Raw genomic sequence first — 27,063 nt, forward strand, 5'->3', positions numbered from 1 at the left:
TAATGTGGATAAGTGCAAGGTGATGCATATAGGGAAAAATAACCCATGCTATAGTTACACAATATTGGGTTCCATATTAGGTGCTACCACCCAAGAAAGAGATCTAGGCGTCATAGTGGATAACACATTTAAATTGTTGGTTCAGTGTGCTGTGGCAGTCAAAAAAGCAAACAGAATGTTGGGAATTATTAGGAAGGGAATGGTGAATAAAACGGAAAATGTCATAATGCCTCTGTATTGCTGCATGTTAGGCCCCACCTTGAATACTGTGTATAATTCTGGTTGCTGCATCTAAAAAAAGATATAATTGCGATGGAGAAGGTACAGAGAAGGGTGACCAAAATGGAAAGGGGAATGGAACAGCTCCCCTATGAGGAAAGATTAAAGAGGTTAGGACTTTTCAGCTTGGAGAAGAGACGGCTGAGGGGGGATATGATAGAGGTGTTTAAAATCATGAGAGGTCTAGAGTGGGTAGATGTGAATCGGTTATTTAGTCTTTCAGATAATAGAAAGACTAGGGGGCACTCCATGAAGTTAGCATGGGGCACATTTAAAACTAATCGGAGAAAGTTCTTCTTCACTCAACGCACAATTAAACTCTGGAATTTGTTGCCAGAGGATGTGGTTAGTGCAGTTAGTATAGCTGTGTTTAAAAAAGGATTGGATAAGTTCTTGGAGGAGAAGTCCATTACCTGCTATTAATTAAGTTGACTTAGAAAATAGCCACTGCCATTAGCAATGGTAACATGAAATAGACTTAGTTTTTGGGTACTTGCCAGGTTCTTATGGCCTGGATTGGCCACTGTTGGAAACAGGATGCTGGCCTTGATGGACCCTTGGTCTGACCCAGTGTGGCATGTTCTTATGTTCTTATCTTCACAATCTGGGTAAACAAATTAGCGTGGGGGTAGCTTGCTTATTTTGGTGGTTACTACCTTAAACCAATTAAACCTGATACATCACTTTGAATGCATATACAGCGTTGCTCTCTGCTTCAACGGCAGGGGGAAATGTGGAAAACAGGATTTACATTCAGACAACATCCAACAAGGCATTGATCTGTGCAGTCTGGGTAAACAAGCATCGGGATAACTTGCTTGATGTGGCGGTCACTATCCATTAAGCCTTATGCTCACCTTTGATGCAACGCCAACATTACTCTCTGCATTAATGACAGGGGATGGCAGGAAATTTGAATCAAACAGTTACTAACAAGGGCCCTGAACTTGGTAGTTGATGATACAGATAAGTATGGGAAACAGGTGTGGAAGCTTGCTGGGCAGACTGGATAGTTTTTTTCTGCCATCATATCTGTTTCTATGTTTCTATCAATCCACCTAGTTTTAAAAGAAATCCCATTCCCTGTTTCTGCTCCAGATGTCCACGCTTTGTGTATATCGGTGTGAGGTCCGCATGGGGCTCTGCTGGAAATCTGCCCTTCAGCTGCCCGTGCTGTATTCATACTTCATGTGATTCAGCATGATGCCTACACAGGGCTTGAGTGAAGATCCATTCTTCAGCTGTCTGTGCTGTATTCATGCCACATGCAACAGTTTGATGCATGTGGCATGAATGAGGCTCTGCTGAAGATTGGCTCTTCAGCTATCCGTGCTGTATTCATGCTTTGCATGTGATATCTGTAATGGAATTGATCTACTAGAAAGAATTCCAAAACTTCAACCTGCTCAGCCCTAGACTATTGTGAGTTGACTCCCTTTTCTCTTTAAAGGGAAAGGGTAGAGGGGGGCCTATTAAGTGCCCAGAACCAGTAATTCAAAATTAAATGAAAGTATTAAACTACTAGCTGGACCAGGCTTCTGAATTCAAATAACAGTTTTAAACAATTCCCTTCTCTTGGTGCTTGCTGGACAATTTTCTCCCTGAATACTCTTTTACAGGTGAAAAGGGGGTCATTGTGAGGGAGAGAGATGCTTAGAAAGCCTTTTCTGAGTTGCGGAGATGATTATGGTTTTGACGTTGACTGCTGTACTAGATTATGATATTATTTTTATGTTTTTATTTGTTTTTAATTATGTTGTAAACCACTTTGACCAGACTGGCTCTGCTTTAGCGATATTAAAAAAGAAGAAACTGAGAAGTAAATGGGTTAAATTTGTAAAGGAGGAAAAATGTTTAAAAAGTGCGAATGGGGTGGGGGGGTGGGGGACCTAAAGCATCCGAAGCGAAGCCGAAATTACAGACGTCACCCAACCACCACAAGCTTGACCTCGTCATCGTCCCTGGCTCATCGCAAGAAGGGTCCTTGCCCTTCAGCAGCCCCCACAGCTGGCAGCTCCACCGTAACATCCTCCATTCAAAGAGAGGGACTCCGCTGGGTTTTCAGAGCGTGCTGCTCGCTGGAGGTCGGCAGGCAAAGAAAGGGGGTGATAGAAGGCTTCGCCCTGGCACCAGGCTGCACTGTGTGCTCCAGTGCTCTCCCTCTCCTACGCTCTCTGGAATTGTTGGCATGCCCGGACGTGCTCTCCGCGGTGGGTAACAATGCAGAAGGGCAGCAAAAAAAAAAAAAACACAACAAAAACATAATGTTCCCTCCTAGCCACAAAAAAACTGTTTATTATCACAATTATTCATTTTATTCTTTAGCATTTGGAAAGCAGAGAGAAAACTGGCATAACCTTTAATGACTTACCAGCTCAGGAATCTGTGAAGCAGTATTAATCAACCCAAGATGTGCGTGATTCACGTGCCCTAGCTGACCGTTCAACCTTATCCAGGTCAGGGGGGGGGGGGCTGCTCCAGTCCTGGTATTGCCCCAGGGCATGCAGGGAGATGTAGTTTTGATTTGTCCTAACAAAAGTAGGAATACATCTCCCTGCATGCACTGGGGCAAAGCGAGGACTGGAGCAACCTCTCCGGTTGACCTGGATGAGGTGGCGGACCCTGTCCCATGGGGCCAGGCCACTAACGTTGCTTCAGCGGGAGGCTCTAGCTGCGGGTGAATGGGACTTCTGAGGGAGCTTTGGCTTTCATGCATGGAAATTACCGCCGATAATGCCCAATGTCCTTGAAGCTCGCAACAATAAGTCCATTCTTAGTACGATGGATGCCTTTGCGTAAAATAACAGGCATCCTTCAGCCCCCCCTCCCCTCCCCAAGGCCCCAGCCACTGCTCACAGTGAAAATATCCTTTATGCCATACTAGGTTGCGGTGCTATATACATATGCATGAGGTCCTCTGGTATGCGAAATTTGGAGGCGTGCAGAAAATTGCACTCAGGAGTAAATCTCGGGATGGCTGACTGTTCCTGAGCTGGTTGGAACATATATTTTGTAGCATGAGGAGCAAAAAATGCCGGGGGCGAAATATCTCCAGAATATTGGCCTTTTTACGTCCCAGGAATGTTTTCAGAATAAAAGCTGAAACGTAAGCCAGGCCGGAAGGCACAGAGGAAAGGGACACACTTCTGTCAGCCACGTTTCACAGGGATTTGGATAACGTCTGGCCCTCATCAGTTTAAAATCCTCAAAGTGATTTCAAGACCGGTGTGAGAAGAAGGTGTGGACACGTGGTTGAAAGGTCCGTGCGTGAATCTGAAAACGTCGTCGACCTGCACGTGTTTCCTGCCCCCAATCTAAGCCCGGCCCCGGGAATGCCTTCTCTCGGAGTGGTTAAAAGCGCGCAGAGCGTAGGAGGTGGCCATTTTCATGTTGTTAAACTGCTTTTTTCCCCCCTGCAGAAGTTGCTTTGAAATTTCTCTCCTCCACATTTAGCGTTGTTGAGCGCATGAGAAGGCTGCAAAGCAGAGCCCAGTTTGCTTCACTTATTTTCTGCCCGGGACTCACGGTAACACATCGTTTATACCGTAAAAAGCACCTTGCGGCTTTCACGCCCCACCACAGCTTTTCGGCACACGGTTGGAGATTACTTGTTAGGATTTTTGCTGATTTTGTTGCTAGCAAAGGAACCTTAGGTGGATCCTCACTTGCAAACGATAGCGGCAGCTCTGGCAGGAGAGGCAAAAAAAATGCTGCAGGAACCAGCCCAATATTGGAACGTGAAGGGGGGTGGGATGAGATTAATTCATTACAAATGACGAGAAGGACACCAAAACTGAAACGTGAATAATAATATTAACTAACCCCTCAGGGCCCAATTAACACCAGTGAGGCCGGCATGTACCACTGGTGTGAATGGCAGAGATATACCGGAAAACCTGAATCTGTGGCAGCAGGTAATGGCAGCAGGTAATGACCAGTTGGCCCACCCAGTCTACCCAGCTGAGATTCTTCCCTCCTCCCCCTTTCTGCACTCCTGCCTCCTGCCTGATTGCTCACCCCCCCAACACACACACACTGTCTCAAATATGTGCAAAATTGCCCCAGTGACGGCCTCCACCATCTCCACTGGTCAGCCACTTCAGGCCTTGTCCATCTTCCTCATTGATTTTTAGAAGACCAGCACACATCCAATACTCAGGTCCTCTTCACCAAGTTCTGTAATAGTCCATACAGCCACCAAAATTAGTAAGGCTGTTGTCCAAAAATATCTGGCCTCCTCATGCGTGGGTTATAACCATGACCACTCCATGCAGGTTACCCTTCTTGGAAGCTTGGTGCAGTCTTGCTGCTGCTGCTCAGGGTTGAAACTGCTGGTTGTTACCCCAGTGTTTTTCTGCTATCTCGGTTATACATACAAGAACCATACTTAATCCCACTCTCCCTGTGTCTTACCAGTTCACTCAACTCCTGGTTTTTCCTTTCTTGACCAGGAAGATCAGGTTAAGACTCATATCTTGTTTTTAATTGTCTCCAAGAAGCGCAGACAGATAAAGTGACCTGCCCAAGGTCGCACAAACTCAGTGACAGAGGACAGTTTTAAACACATATCCCGTGGCTTCTACTGAATCAGAGTCCAACACCCTAACCATTAGTCCTCTCTGGATCAACTGAGTTGACTGATTCTGCGTATGAAATGTTGAAACGTTACAAGAACGTAAAACTGATTGACTGCCAGCCCAGGACTAATATGATTACTGATAAGCTGGGCTTGATGTACACTCTGCCCGGTGTGCCTGACTAACACCCCTACCCCTCCATCCTCTTCCCCCATTACTAAATGGTTCAAAGGTCCAAGGTAGCTTTAATTATCATACATAAAATGCAAATGTAAATACAGCAACAATATAACAGTCATGACAATATGCTCTAACCTTTAGGGAACATATCCCATGCAACTTGAAATGTCCTAACTAATCCCTCATCCAGGAAGGTGGCTTCCCAGCAGCACCCTGCTCCGTGAATGCTGCAGCTAAGGGCATGTGATGACAGCAGCTCCGTGCTGTTTGCCTCTGCCTCACTTTTTATGGCCTTCCCCAGTCCACCCTTACCACGGCTTGAGTAAACACTAGAAACCTTGTTATTGATTACTGCCCAGGTTCCCTTCCCCCCTTCTTTTACTGGGGACCAGGGATGCTAAAAGTGCCCATGGCTGTAACCGGCCCAGGCATGCTTGGTGGCGGCCATCTTGAAGTAAGGGTGGGAATTCCTTGGCTGGGATATTGGCAGCCATCTTAGGTAGTGGTGGCTGAAATGGAGGAGGCAGAGATCTAAACACGGACCTGCAAACGCCGGGGCCAGGAGCCGGGAAGGAGTACAGGCTTGCGGAAGACAGAAACGGGGCGAACCAACGGCACGAGGAGGATTATAGAGGGGCCTGGAGCAGCAAAGAAGTCTCTGACAGCTGAAGGGAGGGGGAGGGTGTAGCAGAAGGCTGGAGGCCACAGCTGCAATGGAGGGGTTCCTGGATGAGGAAGAGAAGCGCAAGTTTCAAAAACACTTTAGATGGAGGAGGGGGGGGGGGGAGGAATCAAAGTGTCTCCACAGTAACAATGGAGAGGTCCCATGGATATCAGAGATCAAGAGCAGGCGTGGCAGAGGGAGCCAGAGACTTCACCATGGATAAAGGGAAACTGTTTCTTCATTTGATGGGCTCCCTTTTTGAGGGTGTCATTCTTTCTTTAATGGGCATCCTGTTTGCTGTGTAGCTGTCAGGGGCGATTTTATAATGAGGCAGGGTGAGGCGGCCGCTTCAGGCGGCAAAATGTTGGAGTGGCAAAAAGTGCCCTCCAAAACGCTCAGGGGCCACCTCCCCCTGCCTCCTGCTACACATTTAGCTAAACAGGCTAGCGCTGCGATTTTTTAATACAATGGGACCGGCACAGGTGGGGGGGGGGAGGGGGGGCAGGGCAGACTGAAAAATAAGAAGGCTGCCGGTGAGATGGAGGTCTGCCCCCATCCTTCCCCCACCTGCGAGCAACAAGCCTGGGCAGCAGGAAGAGGAAAGGTTTTGTGGCCCCCGGTGGAGCACAGGAAAGAAGAGACCGTCTGCCTGCTGAGCTCATCCCTCTCACCACCACAATAGAAAGGGGAAACTGAGCCTGATGGACAGCATGTGTGGGGGTGTATGTGATAAAAGGATGGGTTGCCTGAGAGACAGCATCTGTGGGGATGTGTGTGAGAGCATCAATGTGTATGGATGAAAGCAAGTGTATGTATATATATGAGAAAGCATCTGTGTATGTGAGAGTATCTGCGTGTGTGTGAGAGAGCATCTATGCGTGTGCCTGAAAGCAACTGTATGTGCGAGAGGGCATGTGTTGTATGTGTGAAAGAGCAAGTGTGAGAGCGGGTGTGTGGCTAAGAGCATGTGACTGTGTGAGAGAGCATCTATGTGTATGTGAACGCATGTATGAGCATGAAAGAACTTGTGTGTGAGAGAGGAAGGAGAAAGTTCCCTCGCTCTCCACACTAATCCACAGAAATCTCAGGGCGACCGGAAATCAAAAGTTCCCAGGTATAGAAAGCAGGAATTGTTTTTATTCTTACTAGTTTTAATTATTGGGTGTTATTTAATGTGATTGCTAGTTTGAAATATTTTATTGGTGTTTGGGAAATTTTTCTATAATTATATGAGATTTAATTACTGGATGTTCTAGTCATCAGCTGTTTTGAAACATTTATTCTTTTTATTAATATGGTTTTACTATTATGAGTGTTTTATATTATTTTGTTTGATGTTTTACGAGGAATGGTATTTCTGTTTTTCCATTGTTGCACTGCATATAGTCTGGCTTGTGCTTCCCAGTTCAGCTTTTGTCTACATGTTTGTTTATACTTTATGATATCTTTACTCTGTATTGGGAGAGGGGCTGTCTGTGTTCTGCATGTTTGTAATAAATTCATTGCAGATTTATTGCGGGTTTCTATGCTGCTTTACCTATTGTTTGGAATCTACTTTTGTAACATTTAATTTGTTTGTGTTCTGTACTTTTAGATATTTTATTGATTGTTTTGCATTTTGCTGATTTTATTATGTATGTTTATTGTTAGCCACTAAGATTTTTGGATTAGCGGACTACAAAGTTTCTAAGTAAATAAACAGACAAATAAATAAATGTGTGACTGAGGTGAGGTATGCTGCTAGTGTGAATTTCCTGTAGGGATCTATAGTAGCCTGGCTTGTCCTGTTTTACTAATAGGAAATCTATTGGTATTTAGGGCCTGCTGTAATATTTGCAGTGTTCCCTGTTGATAGATAAGGTTTTTACTTTTTTAATTAATGCTATTTTTAATGTGGAAGGTTTACTATATGTAACTGTAATTCAGTTCACTCATGGCTTTCTGAAGGTAAAGCCCACACCCAACATGCATTGCAATAGCCTAATACCATATGCATTCCAAGTGTGTTTTTTGCAAGGTTTTTCTGGTTGGCACACAGCAATGCATGTATAAATAATATCTATGTTGTTGTGATACCTTTACCTCAGAAGCCTGTATTTTGAATGTCCTTTTTCATGTAAAATTAATTATTATAAATGCAGAATTTGTAATTGTGTGTGGTGAGGGCAGGGGGGGTGTGGGCACAAGGCTGTACAGGGCCCAGCCTGCCTTATGCCCTTGCATCGGCCCGGAGAGAGTGCGCCACACCCAGATCACCACCATTCACCCATCTCCCACTTCTGCAGGGGGAAATGCTGGGGAAAGGTGGGGGACAGGTCTGAGGGCTCCTGGGAGTATGGCGGGATTGCCAGCTTCCTAGAAACATTATCCCTGCCACTCTCTGGGAACTCTGACCCCCTGCTTTCCCCCTTCCGCAGCATTTCAAATCACTGAAGGGGCCAGGCTGCACAGAGACTCCCCTCTTGTGATCTGACCTGTGCCGTTCCCTGGCGGGGCTGGGGGAGCACCGCCGTCTCATCCCTCGCCTCAGGCAGCAGATTCTCTTGAGCCGCTCCTGGTTGCTCTTACTCTGATGTCTCCTCTTTTATTTGGCTACGGGTTGCCGGTCAAGACTCCGTGAGAGCTCGCCCGTGAGAGCTCACCCAGCGCCTAATGATGCCGTCTACACCTTTCCTGCGCCCCCTGGGATTCCCTCCTGCTGATCTGGGGATGGGTCCATTGGGATTGCCCCAGGGACCCTTGCTGGCCCAGCCCTGATTCCCCTCTCCCTTCCTCCCAGCTCAATTCTGCTCCTATCTTCGCGCTCAGATGGCAACCCTTGTTATGTGGCCCATGCACCCTACACAGGCCGGGCTTTCTGGAGCCAAGAAATAAATATAAGATGTCGGCAAAATTTGCCAGTCCTGCTGTTGTTCCAAGTGAGCTAACCTTGGGCACAGCATAAGAGACAAACAGCATCTTTTTATGAGACTATTAACAAACAGCGACTGTTATAATAGCACTTTGTGTAGCATTCAGAGTGCCTTCTCTCGGCATTTGCCCCAAACCAAAGTGCCTTTGTCTGGAACAGGCAGAGAACAAAACACCCGGGGGTGAAACACACGGGGAGCTTCACACTCATTCAAAGGAGCTGCTGAAATGTCCATGCCTTGTATGCAAGCTCCTGCTGGTGCCAAATCTTTAAAAGTTCCTCTGATGCTCCCGCCAAGGGCTTTGCATGTGAGAGCTGGAGCAGGAAATGAAGCCAAGGTATTTTGTTAATGCGCTTTTTTTTTTTTAAACCCCAAAAACAAAACATTTATTCTGTTTCACAAAAAAAAAAACGCAGAGAGCTCCCTGTCGACCCCCGTGCGCGACTCTTTCGTGGATATCATGGCTTGCTCAGGCTTGGGCTGCGTGCGCCTCGCTCGTGACATCACCGGGCGTGCACTTACCATCCTGTTCTCCACGGGGGGGGGGGGGGGGGGGGGGGGGGCATGATTTGGACAATGTTCGTTCCCCACATAGGCACAAGCTGGGGCAAGGCCTTTGAGCAGTCAAGCTAGGATGGTTTGTTTTAGCCGCACAGAATGAGGAGGATTAAAAAGGGTTTTTATTGAGAAAATATAGGGGAGGAGCTGATGTTCTTAAAAAATAAAAATAAAAAGTTACAGGGGAGTGAGGAGCTGCACGAAACAACTTCTCTCCATTCCCCCACCAGTCCTTCCCTCCTTTCAGTGGTGTGAGCTTGTCTTAAACATCTGCCCCATTCCGGTCAGTCTCTCTCCCTCTCTTACTGATGCCAAAAGGATTCGGGTCGGTAGAGAACCGGAGGAGAGAGAGACAGAACAAAAAAAACCGACCTGCATGAGAAGCGATGCTCCAGGGCCGGCAGCTGGAATACATCCTTGCAACGTGGACGGGCAGACGTGCGCAGACAGGAAGGGTTGGTCGGTCTTCTCCTGCCATCACGTATCCTGTTCGTGAGACAGCCCTGCGCAATTGTCCGCCTCTTGCGGATGAGATGTGCCCGCGGGGTTTTGCTTGCATGCTGGGAGCTCGGGGGGCTAAGATTTGATGAGCAGCGTTTGACATGAGCTTTTGATTCTGTTCAGGTGTACAGCCAAGCGTGGTATTATCGGAGATGACAGAAGATGCCTGGCGGACAGCAAAGGAGGCACGCCGATAGAAAAGATTCCCCCATTAACATGCTCTGCTGGTGCCTCACGCAGTGGGCCCGCTGTGTGCCTGAACCCCCCAGCTCCACGCCTTGGCTGAGTTATTGTGAGTTCGGCATTCACAGAGCGACCTGGTGCCCTGCGCAATGTCAAGTCAAGGTTGGTGCACCGTTTAAAATAAAACATCAGTCAAGAGTACATAAAACTGATTGCAGTTGTGTTTTTAGTGGCGTGTGCCATGTCTGCCTCGTTTTTGCAGTATTGACAGCTTCGTGTAGTAACATGGTAGATTACTATATGTGAGCTATGCGATCAATCAAATGTGCAGAATAAATAAACATATATAAATGATGGCAGAAACAAAGACCAAATCCCCTATCCCTATCCCGTCTCCCCAGTTATCCCTGCCCCTCATGCAAGGATATATTACACAAGAACAAGATCCTCAGTTATTTTCAATAACCTACAAGAGAACTACTCAAGAACCAGACAAGTACCAGACAAGTACAACCCTAAAAATTCTTTGAACCCTCTATGAATACCCTAAGAACACCACAAAGAATTCTCTAAAGAATTATGCAATTCAACTTCAACTCCTTGGCAGTCCAAAACTCTGCCTACTCAGGCAATGTATATTATATCTCTTGTTATTAACCCCATATATTTATGAATACCCTAAGAATAACCTAAGAATACCACAAAGAATTCTCTAAAGAATTATGCAATTTAACTTCAACTCCTTGGCAGTCCAAAACTCTGCCTACTTAGGCAATGTATATTATATCTCTTGTTATTAACCCCATATATTTATTTCCAAGTTATTTATACCTGTTCTTTGTAAGACATTTACTTGTCACTGTTATTGTTCAAAATGTAAACCGAATTGATTAGTAATTCTGTTACTGGAAAGTCGGTATAGAAAAGTTCTAAATAAATAAATAAATAAATAAATATATCCCAGCTGCCAGCCAGAGAGTGTGACCCACCTGCAAGAGATCCAGGCCAGGTTCCTTCCAGAGGTAGAATTGTCTCACCTTGAGCCCTACTCCCTCAGTGAATTGGAAAACGCATCCCTAACCAGGCTGATCATGGTCTCGTTGCCTTTGTCAGATGTGTTGTCAGGGGAGATGGGAAACCTTCAGCACTGTCTCCAAGATCAGGGTCAGTCTGGTTTCCTTATTCCGCCTTGAAAAGTTATTCAGAATCAGGCACGCTTAGGGACACCGCAAATGTTATATAAAATGCGGTTGTCTTTAATTCGCAGGCTTTTGGATTTGTTTTACGCACTTACGCCATTTTTGCATGTGTTAGTGCGTGCGTGCTAAAATTATTTCGTGTGCATCAGACGAAACAAAAACCCTCAAACAAAATGAAAAACAAAAGAAAGTTTGGGAGTTTCCGCCCCCCCCCCCCGAGCATTCTTAGTCTTTTAATTTGCTAAACACTATAGTAGGCAGAAGTGTGATTTTCAGGAGAAATGAAAGGTCCAGATTCAGTGTGAGCGGCAGCAGGGGATAGCGGCGGGTCACCGCGGTCCATAAGGGTTCCAGGTCGGTGACCTTGGATGACCTTGCAGACAATGAGCACTGGGTAGGCAGGGGATCCCTCCGGCCCGTTTTCTCGTATTGTGTGTGCATTGTACTTTGCATGGTAGGTCGACCCTGTCTGGGCACTTCTGACCTCCTTCAAAGCCTGCTTTATCTGAGCAACACGATTCAGGGACCAGAGAGGCAAGGATTAAAAAAAAAACAAAACCCAGAGGAATGTAGCTGGAGTGCTAGGAGGTTTATCAAAGGCGTGTCTGATTGCTCAATCAGAAATTCAGATAAGGCATCCCCCAGATAAGAACTGGAAATTCAAGACCTGCTGAGGACATGTATTGCACTGATAGTCGTCAGTTGGTGCTTATTAAAAGAAAAAGAATGGATAACACTTAGATTGTTCCAGTGACAGTTAACAGGTGTCAACATTAGCCAGTGCAGCTGGCGGGTAAAATTAGGACTCCGCGCTCCAGAAGAGATAGGCAAGGTTTTCTCCCCTTTGCTTTTTAAGGAAGGCTGGGTCTGCCCGCACTCGAGCTTCCTGCAACGAATGATGTAATCAGTAACATCACCAAGGACTCCTTAAGATTCTGCTAATGATGCGGCCTGAGACGTCTCCCTACCCACACCCCCTACCCCATGCACCAAAGTTGAGACCAACCTCCCCCCCCTACCCACCCCCCCCCCCCCAGCAGCTAAGTCAAGAATTCCCCCTGCCACCCCGTTGCTCCCTACTCCCTGCCCTTCCCAAAGTTAAGTGCACAGTCCTTGGGGACAGGGACGGCTCCGCTGTCGCAGGCTGACCTTATTTGGTCGTTTGAATTTTGGCACCGAGGGGAGGGCGTGCATCAGCTCACAGGCCCCCCCACGCTGACCTTTTTTTTTTTTTTTTTTTGTATTCTTCTCTTGCTGCTGCTGTGGGTGCTGGCTGAAGATGGCAGCCGGACGGCGGTGTGGCACCTTCAGAATTTGGTGCCAGGGCAGCTGGCCCACATTCCTTGTGCCAGAAGCAGCAGTGCCAGCTCTCATCACCTTTACGGGTGCCCCGTCATGCTTAGTAGTTGACTGAGTTCCATAGCAGAAATATGAATGTCTCTTCCCAACTTGTGTCCAGCAGACACTTTCCTATAACGCACGGCAAGAGTCAAATTACTGAGATCTTCACCAATTAATTGAGTCATGTGCTTATTAAAGCAAGCAACATAATTAATGAAGAAGCAGAGGGGAACCCAGAGTATTCGGCACCTGGGGCGGATACTTTCTTGGCACCCCCCTCCCAATATATAATTTTAAAATGTCCTAAACATCAATAAAATATTTCAAAACAGCAGACGCATCAAATAACACCCAATAATTAAAACTAATAAATATTTAAAAAATCTCCCACTCTCCATATCTGTCATCTTAAGATTGTTGCACGCATGCACAGACACACACACAGTATGCTCCCTCTCTCTCATACACACACATACCTGCTTGGTGAGAGACAGAGGAGCATGTGTGTGTGTGAGAGAGAGAGAGAGACACACACACACACACAGTATGCTCCCTCTCTCTCATACACACACATACATGCTTGGAGAGAGACAGAGGAACATGTGTGTGTGAGAGAGAGAGACACACACACACAGTATGCTCCCTCTCTCTCATACACACACATACATGCTTGGTGAGAGACAAGAGGAGTATGTGTGTGTGAGAGAGACACACACACAGTATGCTCCCTCTCTCTCATACACACACACACATGCTTGGTGAGAGACAGAGGAGCATGTGTGTGTGAGAGAGAGACGCACACACACACACAGTATGCTCCCTCTCTCTCATACACACACATACATGCTTGGAGAGAGACAGAGGAGCATGTGTGTGTAAGAGAGACACGCACGCGCACACACACATACACACACACACACACACACACACACACTTCCTGTGTCCTCTCTCACCCACAGGCGGCGCTGGGCCTGTTCTTCTGCCTCCGGCTCTAGGAGCGCTGCCAGACTGGCTCCAGGAAATGCTGGCGGAGCCGCTGGCCTCTGCCACCGCAGCTCCTTGCTTTTGTTGGCGGGGTCTCCCCCGCCATGTCACTGTTCTGTGCCACTGCAGGACCACCCGGGGCGGACCACCACCCCCCTCCCCCCCTTAGCACGCCTCTGTGGGGAAGGGCTGGACTAGATCGATTCTGCGGAGTTTCTAAATGTGTCATAGCAGTTCATTCATGGCAGTTGGCGCTCTACCGGAGGTATTATTTTCACAGAGAGGGTGGTGGATAGCCCTCCCAGAGGCGGTGGTGATAACGAGTACAGTGTCAGACTTCAAGAAAGCATGGGATAAGCAGAGAAGATCACTAGTGGCAAGGGAATGGTAATGAAGCGCAGGGCAGCCATCACTGAGCGGCAGTTGCCACCCAAGGCGGCAGAGATGTGACTGCATTGTGCTTCTTTGAAGGCACGGGGTAACCTGCACAGAGTAGCATTTGCAATTCTGAAAGGGACACAACGGGACTGAGGGTTGGGTTTCAGGTGGGACTTTGTTCTACATGGGTTGGATGCACATAAAATGGCTGCTGGGCAGACTGGATGGGCCTTTTTGTCTTTTATCTGCCATCGTTCACTCCGTTACACGAAGGGCCTGATTTATTAAGGCATTTTTTTCCTATTCTGTGTCTATGGGGGGGGGGAAAGCTTGGTGACTCAGACTCAGCATGTTGAAATGGCCATGGTACAGATGATAAAACCTGTCTGTAAGAATTTATAGCTGAAAGCTAAGACCTGAGGTGACGTCAACAAGTCAACTTGTAAAGTTTGGGAACTAGGAAGCCATTATATATTTTTTTTTAAATTAAACAATCCTAAAGCTTACATTCATGGGAATGAAAAAAAAAAAAAAGGCTGAGGAGAGAGCCAAACTACTTATTAAAGAAAGACGTGTTTTATCTTATACTCCTTTTAAGGCGTGCAACAAAAATAGCGTTCACATCAAACAAAGCCAGAGAGGGAGCAGGCGGAAATGATTTCTTAAGTCCTTAGCAGTTCCAGCTGCAGCCTGGTGGTGGCACCATAACACCAGCAAGAAGCAGGTCCCAGCCAGGGAATAAATCAATGGGAGAGCGTCCTTGACGCGTTCTGCTTATTACTCCTTCCAAAGATTTACTTATCCTACCCAAGTGCTCAGGGCTCACTCTGTGAGATGATACACAACCTGGGGGTTTTCTGCAGCGATTACTCACCTCTGCTCCAACATTTGCTGCTGTGCTTGGTACAATATTCTTTCCTTTTGCAGGGTCCTTTTATAGCAGAATTGAATACAGCGCATCCACGGCAATTGGTGTCTGGTAATGGCCTGGGATGTTTGGGCCTTGATATAAAACCAATGATGGGTTAATGAGTGTGGAGGGGGGAGGGGGGAGAGAGAGATGGATCGATGACTCCTGGGGGGGGGGGGGGGGGGCTGGTACAAGTTCTGACTAAGGGGAAGCTCAGGCCCCAAAGCAACCTTAATCCATCCCTGTATTTAAAAATTGCATTTAATTGGAAAGTAAACAATCATGTCCTTCGTACAGCAAATCTGGATCAGAGAAGTGTTTGTGAAGGCAGATTTTCAGCAGGGGGGTTTACGGCAACTCCCTTGCCAGAGGATAACACATTGCAAAAAAAAAAAGAGGAAGTTAAGTGAGTCATACAATCAGCCATAATGCACATAAATCAATTAACTGGCCTGGCCCACAGCAAGAGAAAGAACATAGGACTGTGAGCAGATCGGTGAAACAAAGGTCAACAAACGAATAAGGCTATATAAGGTAATGCCTTTTTTTTTATTGTGGTAAATTCATACATTTCTTGGGAGGTCATGCGACAAAACGAGCAGGTGGGAGCAGAAGCCAGGATTGCCTGAAGGTTCAGGTGACCGAGAAGATCACGATTACACTGCAGTGGCCATGCTGGAGTCTCTTGCTCTGATGTGACCTGAGGAAAGGAGACTTATCTCCCAAAAGAAAGCTCAACAAGAAATGTATTACGTTACTCCGAAAAAAAAAAAAAGGATTGCCTTAAATAACCTTTTTGTTTTACTGATCTGTATTTCCGCTTCTTCGGGGGGATTGGCACGACAGCCAGGCTACTTTTAAGTAGATTCGTTCTAATGCAAACACATCTCCGTTATTCGGCCAATCTAACTCCGTGTTTTAGTATAACTGCGCCGTGGGATGTCCTCTGCACCCCCCTGGAGCAGCGACACCTGGATAGAGGACAGAAGTGCAATGTGCAGCTCTGGTACTTTCTGGAGGTTTAGCCTCTCCAGAGGAAGGACGACACGAGAGGGACCTGAAGCAGGGCCCGGACTGGATGCCGATGGAAATGGAACGGATGTGCCTGGACAGCACGGGGCAAGCCAGACTAGACAGCTCTGCCTAGACAGAGCCGGCCTGCTGAAAAGCTGTTTTGGATACAAAAAAACTGCATGGTATTGCTCTGTCTTAACGTCTCCAAATTTGTTGTAAGGCATCCCGATTTTGGTTTGAAAATCAAAATGTCGTTCTGATGCATAACTGAGTATTTTGATAACATTTCTTTTGATTGTTATAATACTGTGGGTTGCCCGACATTAATGCAGTTTTTGGCACATTTTTTGGACCTTGCCATAGTCAGGAACATCCACTTTAAAAGTTATAAAAAAAAAAAAAGAAAAAAACCCCCATGGTCGGCCTGATGGCCCAGTGGCAATGTCGCCAGGCAGTAAATCCACATTTGTTTATAGTCTGTGCTCCAGGTCCTAGGGCCATGCAGGGCTGGGAACATTGTGCCAGCCACATTCTCTGCCCCAAGGAAGACAGGAGGGAATCCTGGTTGGAGGTTTTTGGGTTTTTTTTGGGTAGTACAGACACCTACCAGTCAGTTTCTTCCGTTGTGGGCTTATAACAAATATTCAGGGCAAAATTCAGACTTTTTCCATAGGCATATAGGTCCCCCAAAGAAACAGGAGCGACCGAATCAAGCAATCGGATCTACCTGAGAAATATGCAGTCAAGACAAAAGTTTGAATGGCTACTTCCGGAACAGGGTCCTATTTGTGCTGGAGATGGAGGGGCCCTGACGGCAGTAACATACTTCCATTGTTAGTTTTTAACTCCATCCCAAGTCAGGAAGTGCACTGAATGTAGCTCGTCCTTCTCCTGCCATTCCATATTAATACACTGTACGTGAACCATGAGGAATATTTTAATAGTTCAGATCTCCAGTTCACAACATGCCTCGTCATTTCTTCACTCTTGTCCCTGAGCGGGAGAGCCCTCGGGACAGTGGCAACCACATGCAGCTGGGTCTCCATCAGGATGACAGCACCATGGACGTTGTGGGATTGGTGATATTGCCATGGTAAACAATACTGGAAGTTATAATCAACAGGGACTAGCCAAGCACAATTATGGGCACATGTGCGTTTTTATTTTATTTTGTTTGAGGGTGTATATTAGATGTATTAAAATTTTGCTATATATTTTAAAAAACGTTGAATAACATTTTTTTTGAATAAACATTTTTTGTAAATTTTGTTCAGGCACCTCATATTTGTATAACTGGATCAGCGATATTTTCAGCTCACATCCCTGTGAAAAGCAGCCCTCCTGCAAACTAAGGGGCCAATACAGTAAAGCGTGGCCGCGGTTACCTGGTTTTTAACCCGCCTTGGACGCACGTTTCGGACGCGTAAGGCGTACCCGCGATTCAGTATCAGCTTTTACGCGTCCTTACCGCTTGCCGAAAAGGATGCGTATCCGTTTCCGCCCACCGCATGTATATGATATGTTAATAATCAGATTAGCTATTCCCTCCGATACAATAACGTGCGCCCAAATTATCGCCCTTTTAACCAGCTTATTTACCGCGTCTTTAACCTGAATATTTACCGCCTACCCTGTCCCTGGCGTTAGATGGGAGCCGCGCCAGGCTAGGGTTAAACTGTACGTCTCTGAGGCTCCGGACATGGACGCCTTTACGGACACCGGAGAGATGGGCATCTGCTAGGCGTCCTGAGGCTCCGGGGTCCAGCGGAGACATGGACGTCTCTACGGACGCCTATACGGACGTCTCTACAGACGCCTATACAGAGCCTTCCTCCTGCGTCTAGAATAAGGCTGTAGTAGACGCTGAAATAAGAACGCATAGCTGAGTTGAGAATACAAACTTGAGAATACAGTGTTGCAGATCCGTGTATGTACTGTTAAATAATTTTTATGTGCTGCCAGTCAAACTGTACACCAGAGAATCCACAGTGTGGCATATCCATGTATGTACTGGGAAACTTCGACGTCTGGCCGGGCGCTCAAGGCAGCGGGGCCTACAGGTGGGAAGGTCCATGAACGGATGCCGCGACCTTGGACGTCCGAGGTCGCGGCGTCCGTTCATGGACCTTCTCGCCTGTATCCGGGCGTCCATGATCGGAGGCACCGCTGCCTTGAGCGCCCGGCCGGACATCCAAGGTCGCGGCTTGGACATCCGGCCGGGCGCTCAAGGCAGTGGGATCTGTAGAAAAGAACCATCCACTTACCTGATGGAATGACATTTGAAATGACAGATACCAGCGCACCCTGGATACTGTATAGGCGCTGCATACCGCTCTATACAGTAAAATGGATTGCTAACGCCTACCGCTTCATTGACGCGCTTTGGACGCCGCTTGGATTTGTGTCTAATTTGAATACTGAATCGAGCGGTATGTGAACCAAAATATGCGCGAGGCAAACGAGCGGGCGCCCGGCACTGTTTCTTACGCGTCCTTACTGTATCGTCCCTTAAGGCATGCTCTGAAGTTGCAGGATCTGCACTTTCAGGACATGCCTGAAACTAATGGCAGATAAAGACCAACTAAAACAATCAATTTGAAGAGATACTAGAGGAAATTGAGAAACTAAATAGCAACAAATCACTGGGACCTGATGGTACATATACAAAATTGCAGATCTGCCACTGGTAATCTGTAATTCATCAGCCCAATCTGCTTCTGTACCTGAGGACTGGAGGGTAGCCAATGTAGCACCAATTTTCAAAAAGTGCTCCAGGAGTGACCCAAGTAACTGGTGAGCCTGATATCAATGCCAGGTAAAATAGTGGAAAGTGTTGCTAAGAACAAAATTACTAAATATACGGACAAACATGGTTTATGGGGAATAGCCAGCATAGATATAGCAAAGGAATGTTGTTTTTTACTAATTTATTAGAATTCTTTGGAGGTATGAATAAGCATATGGACAAAGGTGAGCTGATCGACACTGTGTATTTGGATTTTCAGAAGGCATTTGATAAAGGTCTCTCATGAGAGAGTCCTCAGGAAACAAAAAGTCATGAGATAAGAGGCAAGGTCTTATTGTGGATCGGTAACTAAACTAAAAGTAGGACTGAGTGGTTAGTATTCCCAATGGAAAGAGATAAATAGAAGCGTAAATTAGGTATGTGGAAAAGTGAGCAATGAGTGGAGTGATTCAATTTGCAGAAGACTCAACAGTATTCAAAGTATTTCAGAACACAAGCAGGCGGTGAGGAGCCGCAGAAAGACTTAGCCAGACTGGGCACATAAATGGCAGATGAAATTTAATGTGGACAAGTACAAAGTGATGCACATAGGGGGAAAACAATCCTAAGCTACAGATGCACCATGCTGGGTTCCCAACTCAGGAACAGGATCATGGTGTCACTGTGGAGAGTATGCTGAAATCCTTGGCTCAGTGTATGGTGCTGATGAAAAATAGCAAACCTGAATATTAGAAGTTATTCGGGAAGGCATGGTGCACAAGACTGAGAACTTAACCATCTACATCAAAGCCCATGAAAATTATTAGATTTCACCAGATGGCTCAGTTTATCTGGGGAAATTCTGCCTAGGCCTGGGGCCAGAAAGTTTGATGGCTAGTGCAGATTTTCAATACTAGCCGCCAACTTGGATGGACAAATTTAGTCACTGTAATACCAGCCCTAAATGCATCCAGTCACTCTCCCTCTGGCTTTGTATATATATTATATATATGCCCCTATTATATATATATATATGCCCCACACAGCCTGAGCTGTTGCTTCCCTTCATTTCTTTATAATATTTTTTAAAAATAGTCCCTGGATTTCCCATCCTCCGTTCCTCCCTCCTCTCTTAAATATATGTTTTTAAAATGTCCTTGCCTGGCGGCAGCTCCCTTAATTTAACAGTGAAAAATGGCAGCGGTGGTGCCCCCTTCTGCTCCCCCCCCCCCCACCTCTGTCCTGTCAAAAGTGGCCGCAGACGGGATTCCTCCTTTTCTGGATGTGTGGGTGGGTGGGGGGGGAGGGCAATCCCTCCACGTCATTGCTCTTATTTGGAGGGAGATGCCACCACTTTTAACAGGACAGAGGGAGGGCGGGAGGAAAAGGGGGGGGGGGGTCACCACTGCGGTTTTTCACTTTTACAGAAGGGAGGGTGAGAAGCAAGGGGACATTTTTAACATATATATTTAAGGGTGGTGGGAGGGTGGGGGTTGGGAAGGAGAGAAGGGGAGCTGCTTTTTTTTTTTAAGATGATGTAGCCGGTAAGTGCCTGATTTTTAGCAATAACCAGCTAAAGGTTTAGCCGCAGCAGACCTACCCAGTCAAATGTTGACCGGATCGAGTTAGGCGAATATTTCCCTAAAAACAACCAGCTGGAATTAGCCTTATCTGACCTGCTCAAGAGCTGTTTGAAAAGTGCTCCCAGAGCGCCTCTGTATCAATCCGAGGCGAGACCGCACCTTGAGTGTCCTGTGCAGTTCTGGGATCTGCTTAGTGTTTGGGTACTCGCCGGGTCCTGTTGGAGACAGGATGCTGGGCTTGATGGACCCTCGGTCTGACCCAGTATGGCAACGTCTTATATTCTGAAAAAGACACAGCAGACATAGAAAAAGTAAGAGAAGGGCAACAAAAATGATAAAGGGGATAGAAAAGCTCCCCTATGAGGAAAGGCCAAACGCATATTTATTTATTTTATTTATTTTTAATTTTTATATACCGCTGTTCCTGTAAAGAATACATAGTCCTCTTCAGCTTGGATTATAGAGGTCTATAAAATCATGCGTGGGATGGAACAGATAAATAGAGAATTTTTATTTATCTTCTCAATGTTACTAAGGGACACTCCATAAAACTAACAGCTAGCAGAATTAAAACTGAAGAAAGTATTCTGGCAACAAATTCCAGAGCTTAATTGTGTGTTGAGTGAATACTATTCACTCAACACACAATTCACTCAACACACAATTAAGCTCTGGAATTTGTTGCCAGAGGATGTGGTTAAGGCAGTTAGCGTAGCTGGGTTTAAAAAAAGTTTGGATAAATTCCTGGAGGAGAAGTCCATAGACTGCTAATAGTCAAAGTTTCTGAGGGTATGGCTACTGCTTGTTGCCGGCATCAATAGCTTTGGATCTGCTTAGTGTTTGGGTACTTGCCAGGTTCTTATGGCCTGGATTGGCCACTGTTGGAAACAGGATGCTGGGCTTGATGGACCCTCGGTCTGACCCAGTATGGCAACTTCTTATGTTCTTAGGTTTTTCCCTCAAAGCACAAGTGCGCTGTGTAATTCACTGACAGCGGATGTAGTTAAAGGCAGATAGTGTAGCTGGGTTTAAAAAGGGTTTGGACAGGTTCCTGGAAGAAAAGCACAAAAACTGTTATGTAAACCAGTTAGACTGGGGGGGAAGCCACGGCTTATCCCTGGGATAAGTCGTCAATAAGGAGTTGGCTCTAGTGTTTGAGGTCTGCCAGGGCAAGCTCAGATCTAGGCCTAGTCAAGGGGCCAAAGTTTCACAGGTGCCAGAGCGCTGCCGTCACCACCCTGCCACCGCTCTGGGCCTGCAGCCGCCATTCTCCTGCCTGCAGCCGCCAAACTGCACCAACTTCCGGAAAGGAAATTCAGCGCGGGGCCTGCCAGCGCTCACGTGCGCTCCAGACTCCCTGTACTGGCCCCGCCCCCTCCTCCCGCAGGGGCTTTCTGTTACCACGGGAAAATCCTGAGAGGCACAGGCCACCGTGGGCCCTCTGAGAGTGGCCACTTCTTGTGTTTCCTTTTTTTTTTTACAGACATCAATAGGAATTCCAGAACTACAAGTCCCAGCATGCCGTGGGATAAAACCAGGACAGGATCAATCTGCCCTGAATCAGTGAAGCCAACTGAAGAGCCTAGCCCCCCCTCCCCCCCCCCCCCCCACACACTCTTTTTTTTTCAGAGTTATTTCATTAAAGTAATTTTTTGTTCTCACCACCAATATCCCTTAAACGCTGACACCATGATGAAGTATTATTTAATTGCAGCAGAAATCAATCTCTGAGTGCCCGTGTTATGCTGTGCGATCTCTCTTGCAATTAAGTTACAATTCATCAGCCTGTGTCAGCATCCTCGACAGAAAATGTTAATTGAAACTATGACTTTGCAAGAGCGAAGCACAGGGTGTGCTTTTTTTTTTTTTTTTTTTTTTTTTTGCAGTATCACTGTCTTCTTTAACCCCTGGACGTCCACATCTTTCATTCCAGAAAAGAGAGGCAAGATCACAGCAGCAGCAGTAGCAGCAGCAGAAGAATTGCAAGGAATTGCCCACCCGCAGGGAAAGCGGATTTAGTACCAGACACGATATCCAGAAATGCAGCGAAATCTAAAACGGAGGAGACTTTTCAGGGGGGGATGCAAGAACCCTTTTATGGGTGTAAGCACAGTCAGGGGTCTAGCAGTGCCTGGAAGGGGCATGCAGGAAAGTTTGTCCTGCCCTGACGCCTGACTAAATCACTCTCTCAATCTCTCTCTTTGTGGCTCAGTTTACCCCACTGCCAAATGGTTACTAAAGATCATTTAGCCTGACTGCGATATTACACTGCAATAAGGTCCAGTTTGGATGTAAAGGGCTGAGTTGGGATCTGCATGCTTATGGTAGGGAGTCATTTGTTGATTGTTCTTGAATAGATTTTCAGGTTCAGACCCTGCTCCTCCCCCCCACACACACACCCACATCATAAATGGCAGTGAGTTGACACCGGGCTAAGTTCTACTGGACTGGAAGTTCAGGTGCAGAGAAAGGGGAGTCAGAATCCCTGCCTCAATCATCCACCCTCCACCAAAACAGAAAGCAATTCAAATGGAAACTGTGTGATACTTCCACCGGCTCCTGCTTTTATTAATGAGCTGCTGCACAGCCACATTTAGCCTAGGTAAAAAAAGAAAATAGATAGATATATATAGGTACAGTCATTTTTCACCCATAGAGTTTTAAACTGTCCGTGTCAAGCAAAAGAAAAAAAAAACGCTTTTTTTTAGTGCTAAAAATATAGCTGGGAACTCTCTGGGTTTGACCCGAAGACTCCAGAATTCTAAGCGAATTGCAAACACTGGAAAACTCTGGGCTGCAGTTAAAGAGGCCTACTCGGGCCATGGAAGAAGAAGGCGCAGACCCTCTCTGTCTGGCAAGGTGGCAGAAGAGGGAACAGGTGGAGTCATCCCATGGTCTGACCCAAAAAGCTGCAGCAGTGTTGGCCAGAACGAAAAGGAAGAGCTCTGCTCGGCGGAAGAAGCTGCTGACGACTGAGAGATGATGACAAGAAAATGAGGATGCGAATGAGTGAGAGTGAGCGTGTGTGTGTGTGTGAGAGTGTGAGTTTGTGAGAGCGAGCATGTGAGAGTATGTGTGGGAGACAAGAGTGAGAGCATGTGTGTGAGTTTGCATGAGTGAGCATATCTGCATATTAGAATGTGTGCGTCGGAGAGAGAGAAGTGAGTGTGCGTGGACGAGTGAGCTTGTGAGTGTGCTAGAGAGAGAGAGAGTGTATGTGTAGGAGATTGAGTGGAGTGACAGTGTCAGTGAGCATGTGCGAGGGAGGAGAATGTTTGTGTGCATTCTCTTTAACCTCGTTTCGTCACCACAATCTCAGACAGAATGGAAATCAGAAGTTCCCGGGAATGGCTAGGAACCATGTTTGTAACATAGTGCATATAATGGTGTAATTAAAATATGAACCCTGTGTTATACACAGAAACCGAATGATTATTATTATTATTATTAATCATTTGTATAGTGCATAGCAGACACATGCAACACTGTACAGAGATACATAATGGAGACGCTGTATTCTTTGGAGCTTACAATCCAGTCAAGGTGCACAGAAAAGATGCACAACAATGAGACTTTGAGTCCAACTACCATAGGGCTTGGGGTAGATCGAATAATGTGGATAATTGGCCAGTTGTGGCCTAACTGCAAGCCCGAAATAGAAGCAGCAGCAGAAACGAGATGAAAGAGAGGCTGAGTACGGTGGCCTACAAGGTCTAAAAAAGGCAGTTGGTTTCGGTCAGCTAGTTGGACATATCTGAGCTCTCCTCAGGCCATCGGCCTCCAAAAAAGGTTAACTGCACCAATCAGGCCAACTTCTTTAGGAAAGAAAGCCCCTCCATTCTTTGCATTTCTTACCTGGGGGAGGCTCCCAGCATTTTTCATATTATTTGAATGGCATTTGGAATTCATTGCTAAATTTATGCAAATGAATATTATTTTGCAAACGTGAGTATCCCGCCTCATTCCTCCCCAACAGATTTTTTTCAGCCCTTTGGGATAAAAGTGCAAACTCTGAATTACTAGCAAAACTCAATGAACACTTTGGTGCTGTACAGCAAAGGAATTTCTGTGCCGCAGGCTGGACGTTTAAAGATTCGTAAGAGTTTATGGTCTTGCAATTGCTCATTGTCTGTGTATATTAAGGACATTCTCTCATTTGAAGCCTATAAAGCAGAACAGAACAATACCTCGAGTGCCTGGGCCAACCCCACAAATCTCCGGGCATGGCAATGAAGGGCCTGTGTGGGCCCCAGAAAAGGAAACCATCTGGGCCCATGCAGGTAGAAAGGAGAAGGAGCATCAGCCATGTGGGCGGGCAGGAAGAAAAGGAAGAAGAGTCCTGTCGGCCCGCACTGCCGGAAGAAAGTGAAGAGGCAGCATTGGCCCGTGTGGCTGAAAAAGGAGGAGGAAGAGAAAGCTGCTGTAGCTGGTGGGTTCAGGGCAGAAGGAAAGCATGAGTGAACATGTGTGGGTGTGGTGTGAGAGAGTGTGAGTGGATTTGTGTGTTTGTGTGTGAGATAGAGTGTGAGTGAACATGTGTGTGTGTAAGAGAGTGTGAGTGAATGTGTGAGTGAATATGTGTGTGTGAGAGAGTGTAAGTGAACATATGTGTGTGTGTAAGAGTGTGAGTGAATATGTGTGTGTGAGAGAGAGAGAGAGAGAGAGAGAAAGAAAGAGAGTATGAGTGGAAGGTGCAGGACGGTATTTAGGCCTAGGTAACAAAGGCATGTGCTTAAGGCATCAAATTCTGAAGGCTACCATAAACTGGGATTCCCCCTGCTGTATTTTTTTTATTTCAGGGAGTAAAAGCCTCTAACCTTATTTCACTGCCTATGGATGCCATAATCTTAAATCCAGCCTTGGACGTGTGTGTGTGTGTGTGTGTGTGTGAAAGAATGAGCATGTATGTGTATGAGGGAGAGTGAGTGAACATGTGAGTGTGTTACATTGTGTGAAAGAGGAGAAAGTTTGGGTACATACTGCCTGGACTGCCCTTCCCTCCCACCCCCTCCACCAATCAATGAAAATCTCAGGGCGATTCAACATGAAAAGTTCCCAAGTACGGCTGTGCAAATAGTGGATTCAGAGCACATTTCATGTAGTATACTGTTACATTTACATTTATTAAAATGTATGAATCGCCTAACACAGAAGGCCTAGGGGATGAACAATATAACATACATAATCATGTCGATGTGCAGGCCACACTAGCACCATGAATAATAAATGATTGGTCTTGTTAGCCAGTAAAGACAGATTACGCCAAGCATCTTCTTTGTAATTTGGTCCTGGAAGCACAGAGAAACAAACTGGGCCCTATTTTTAATATGTTTCCTAACATTTCTTCCTTGCCCAATGCCAAGGCATTCAGGACAAGCTACAGTGATCAACTAAGCATTTTTCTATAGGCACAAAATGGGGAAATCCATTTGTAAATACTAAATAGCCCCCAAAATGACTTCTCTAAGTTCACACAGAGCACCATAGGCATTCTGCACTCAGCGTTGTCTCCTGAAGCATTAGTCAAGTACCTAGTCAAGTAGCCTACTCTTCTGGTTCTGCCATTGTGACATGTCCTGATGCACACCGACCTAGCACCTCCAGTCAATAAGCAACGGGAACCATTCATGCATAATCTGTGTGTGTGTGTGGTGGGAGGATCCTGCTACCTGGCTGTAGGACAGGATGACTTTGGGAATGCCATCAATGAATGTTAACTAAATCTTGTTTCATATCAACATGTTTTAGGTAGAGCAAAATTCTTGTTCTCGTGAACAAGGCTCCCTTTTATAATATTGGGCAATGTGAATGCAATCTGATCAGACTTCAAAATGATACTGTCAAGTAATAGACCCCTCCCCTTCTTCTGTATTGGACCCCTAGTCTCATGAACATTTAGAGTTAAACTGGTTCGGCACACCTTCTATTGGTTCCACCTCGAGAGAGACATCCAAGAGGCTCCCTTGCCTTGCCCACACAGGGCCTGAAAAGCATTGCAACTCATAGTCCACAGCAGCCACATCACACTAAATAATAAGTACGTCACTGCTATAAAGATGCACAAGCATTGTTTTGGAGAATATGAAGATTTAGTGGAGAGAACTCACAATAGACGTTTGACCTAGCCAAATCTACATCAATTGCTTGCAGGATGAACGTGCCACTTTGTAAAAATTCCTGCATTCTCTGTTGATTTTGAGTAGTATTTTAGAGTCCTCTTGCTTTCCTGTCTCATTGAAGCTCAGGGACCATTTTGTTGAAAGGTTTCCTGGTTGCTCATCATTTGAAGATGAGGTGAAAGTAGTTGAGGTTGGGATGGGAGCATGGTTTCACGATGGAACATTCGAACCTTTGAACCATCCAGCTAGAGAGGGTGTTGTGATTCCTGCCCGCGGAGTTTCCCCCGCGAGCAGGCCTCTTACCTTTCTGCGCTGCCTTCTCCTACGCGGCTGAGGCCGCCGACTTCCGCGGCATAGAGCCGTCCTTTGAGGCCTTGCCCGCGCGGCCGAGTGCCGCTGACGTCCCCTTCGCGGCCCTGCTTGTGCCGCCCACATTCTTCCCAAGCGGCCAGGAGGCCGTCACTGCCGCCGCGCAATCGCGGCCCGGACCATTGCCCTCGGGGGCCATCACTTGCGGCAGGGAGCCGTGAGTCAGCTGCTCTTCAGCGGCAGGACAGCCGAGAGTCTTCCTGCGGCCGTCTTCAGTGGCAGTAAGCCGCTAGCGCCTGTCTGAGGCCTGTCCTGCGGCCTGAGGCCACCTCTGAATGATCCCTCGCGGCACAGACTCCGCAAACAGTCTCCTCCTGCTTCAGCCTGCCTCTAGGCACATGGCCGCGCCTCTTCACAGCATTTAAAGGGCCCGCGGCCAGATATGCCCTGGGCCCTACCTGATGACGTCTTCCTGGGCGTCTTCCTGCTAGCCCTATAAAAGGGCTTCTCCAGCATTCCTGCCTTGCCTTGCATCGGAGTTCTTCATCCCTGGAGGTTCGTCTTCCAGCGCTCAGTCAGGTCTTCGTTCTTTTTTGGAGCTCCATGTCCTGTCTTGTTTCCTGAGGCTTCGTGGTTCCTGATGTTCC

Source organism: Rhinatrema bivittatum, chromosome 8, assembly GCF_901001135.1.
Source record: "Rhinatrema bivittatum chromosome 8, aRhiBiv1.1, whole genome shotgun sequence".
NCBI lineage: Eukaryota > Metazoa > Chordata > Amphibia > Gymnophiona > Rhinatrematidae > Rhinatrema > Rhinatrema bivittatum.